This window comes from Equus asinus, chromosome 20 (assembly GCF_041296235.1).
Source record: "Equus asinus isolate D_3611 breed Donkey chromosome 20, EquAss-T2T_v2, whole genome shotgun sequence".
In the NCBI taxonomy this organism is placed as follows: Eukaryota; Metazoa; Chordata; class Mammalia; order Perissodactyla; family Equidae; genus Equus; species Equus asinus.
The window spans coordinates 89214813-89218599 of record NC_091809.1 but is presented as its reverse complement, the minus strand read 5'-3'; the positions used below and the strand labels follow the sequence as shown (position 1 = coordinate 89218599).

At 34.7% G+C, this 3787-nt stretch overlaps 1 pseudogene; it reads right to left on the bottom strand.

Annotated features, from left to right (window-relative positions):
- Positions 1-2783: 2783 nt before the first annotated feature.
- LOC106828934 (olfactory receptor 52N2-like) lies at positions 2784-3787 on the bottom strand (annotated as a pseudogene).

Here is a 3787-nt window from a genome sequence, read left to right as displayed (position 1 = left end):
CCCCGGGCCACTGAAGCAGAATGTGTGAACTTAACTGCTACACCACCGGACCGGCCTGCAAGACTGTTTTAATATTTCAAACTCAAACAATGTAATTCTCCATATGACCAGAATTATTATACACATATACATTCATTTAAATGATTGCCCCAAAATGTATTTGATAAAATAAAACATCAATTCATGCTAAATACTCTCCATCAATTAGTAATAGAGGATAACTTCTTCAATCTAATAAAAGACGTTAAGAGAACACCTATGGGGAAAATCTTACTTAACTGTATGAGAAAAATGAGTGTTTTCCCCTAATATTGGTAACAATGCAAGGATGTGCACTCTTACCACTTTTATTCAACATTGTGATGAAGATCTTAGTCATTTCGATAAGGAAAATAGCTTAAATAAAAAGCACTCAGATAAAAAAGGATGCCATAAAACTGTTTCTTTTCAATGATATCATGATTTTCTATGAAAAACATTCTGAAGAATCTAAAAAAATTGTCATAGAGCAAGATTTCAGGATGCAAGGTCAACATACAAAATCCAATAATATTTATCTATACTTGCACCCAATGCTTAGAACTTAAATTTATGTAGAACAATGCTATTTACAATAGCATCTGAATATATTAAATATTTAGGGTTATATTTTAGAAACGATATATAATACCTGCATATTGAAAAATACAAAATATTGCTGTGAAAAATTAAAGTCCTCAGTATAAGGAGAAATATTGCATTCACATGGATTGGAAGGATCATTATTGTTAGGACATCAATTCTCCTGAAATTGATTTTTAAATACAGCACTATTGAAATAAAAAATACCAACAAGATTTTTGGTACAAATTAAAAAGCAACTATAACATTTTTATGGAAATTTAGTGATGCTAGAGATGACCAAAAACTTAGAAAAAGTAAAATAAAGTTGGAGGACTAATATTACTTGATCTCAAGACTTACTATGAACTTACAGTAATCAAGACTCTACTAGTGACATCAAGATACATTGATGTAACATAATAGATACTTCAGAAATAGATCTATGCTTATATGGCCAATCTATTTTCAACAAATACACCAGGGAAACTTAACACTAGAAAATAAAGTCTTTTCAGGTAATGACGCTGGAACAATTATATAGTTATATGCAAAAATGAGAAAAAAAAGAGAATTTCAATTCTTACCTCTCACTATAAAAAAACTCACTGAAAATGGATCACAGAAATAAATGTGAAATCTAAACCTGCAAAACTCCTAAAAGAAAACATAGGGAAAAAAATAGAGACATTGAGTTTGGCAAAGTTTTCTTAATTATGCGATAAAAAGCAAAATAAATAAACCGTTAAATTTGGTTCCTCCAAATAAAAACAAATTTCTCTTCAAATATCATTGTTTCCAAAGGCGAAGGAAAGGCTTAGATTGGGACAAAACATTCACAAAAGCTATACTGAACACAGGGGTTGTATCTAGAACATAGAAAGAACTTTATAAGTTAATAATGAAAATGCAAATAATGCAATTTAAAAATGACAAAATGTTTAGACAGACACTTCAAAAAGAAAGATATACAGATGGCAAATGAACACAGATAAAGATACTCATCATCTTTAGTCGGTAAGCAAAAAATAAATTAAAAATGCAGTCAGATACCAATACACTCTCACTAAAATGACTAAAATTAAAAAGGTTGACCATATCAGATACTTGTGAGGATACGGAACAAGTAGAACTGTCATACACTACTGGTGAGAACTTAAAATACAATTATCCTGGAGATGATTTGGCAGTTTCTTAAAAAGACCCATGTGTATCTCCTATTTTACTGCTAGTTAATTGCTCAGGGGAGATGAAGCATATGCCTGATCAAAGACTTGCACATGAATGCTCACAGCAGTTTGTTTGTAATATTCCAAAACTGGAAACAAACCAAATGTCTAACAACAGATAAATGGATACTTAGATTTTAGAATATGCATAAAATGGAATATTACTTAGTAAGAAAAATGTGTGCATAATTAACACAAACAGTAACTTGATGAAACTCAAAATGACTGTGCTAAGTAAAAGAAGCCAGACTAAAAAGACTACGTTCAGTAAGATTTTATTTATATAAAATTTCAGAATTTTATAGCACTAATTTATAGTGATAGCACATCAGTGGTGTCAGGCTTAGGCAATGGATCATTTACAAAGGTGTACAAGGAAATTTTGAAGGTGATGAATATGTTAATTAGTTTGATTGTAGTGCTATTTTCATGTGTGCATATGTATGTACCAATGCCGCATTTTTATGAGTCTTTTTACTACAAATTCCTAAGAGAGTAGGTACTGAAAAATGTTTGTGTTATGTATGAATAACTAAATGAATGGGCTGCATTAAATGTTTATCCCTTGATGGATAATACCTTTTCTAGTTTAATGAAAATCTACAAAGTTCCAGAGACAGTGCTTCTAGCAGAAACTATCAATGTTTTTATCAACTGGTCTTGTCTCTTTTCCTCAGTTTTATTTGCTAATAGGGAAATTCCTCAGGGACAAAACTCTGTCTTATATATTCCTGTCAAATAGCAACAAATTCAGTACCAGGCAAAAACTAAAAAGGCATTGGCAATGTTTATATTGGATTTAATTAAATTGATTTTTGAGTCTTTTTTGAAGAAATGTTTTCAAGTTTATATGCCAGTTCCTAGAAAATTATAGGAATGCTCCATTAATAGTCTAAGAGGAAAATGGTTAGACACTGTCAATCACATATACATTGTCTGGTGCAGACATTCTCTTCATCTATGAAAATATTTTCCTCTCATTATCTTGGGATTTACCTTTATGTCTTTCTTCAGTGGTCTTTTGCTAAGGAAAAATTTGAACACTCCTTCCTGTATTTGTTTAGTCTTTATCCCGTAGACGATAGGATTCAAGGTAGGTGGCAGAAGCAGGTATAGGTTAGCCACAAAAATGTGAACGCTATGGGGGATTGTATGACCCCCAAAACGATGGGTGAAAAAAGTGAAAAAGGCTGGGACATAGGTGATGACTATAGCAGAGATGTGGGCAGTGCAGGTGCTGAAGGCCTTCTGCCGAGCCTCTGCTGATGAGAGGCTGATCACTGCACGGAGGATCATGATGTATGAGACTGTGATGCACAGGATGTCAAAGACTCCAATCAACAGGGCAACCATCAGACCATAGATGGCATTGACCTTGACATTGCCACAGGACAACTTGGCCACAGACATGTGGTCGCAGTAGGTATGAGAAATTATAATGCCCTTGCAATAGGGCAGGCGTTTGGTGAGTAAAGTAAAGGGAATAATGAGTATCACACCTCGAAAGAAGGTGAGAAATGCAGCCTTGCCAATTGTGGAATTGGTGAGGGTGGTGGCATAACGAAGAGGACAGCAGATGGCCACAAAGCGGTCCAGGGCCATGAGCATGAGCACCCCAGACTCCATTCCTGTGGAAGTGTGGAGAAAGAACATCTGGACCAGACAGCATTGAAGCTTATCTCTTTGAGATCAAACCAGAAGATACACAGCATTTTGGGTACAATACTTGTACACTGAACAACGTCAGTGAAGGAGAGTAAGGCCAAGAAATAATACATGGGCCGATGCAAGGACTCCTCCAGATAGATGAGACAGAGGAGCCCACAATTCCCCAGTACAGTAATGAGGTACATGGAGCAAAAAGGCAGGGAGAGCCAGATATGTGCACCTTCTAGCCCAGGGACTCCATTCAATATGAATGATGCTGGAGTCAGTCTAGTACAGTTATAATCATGCAT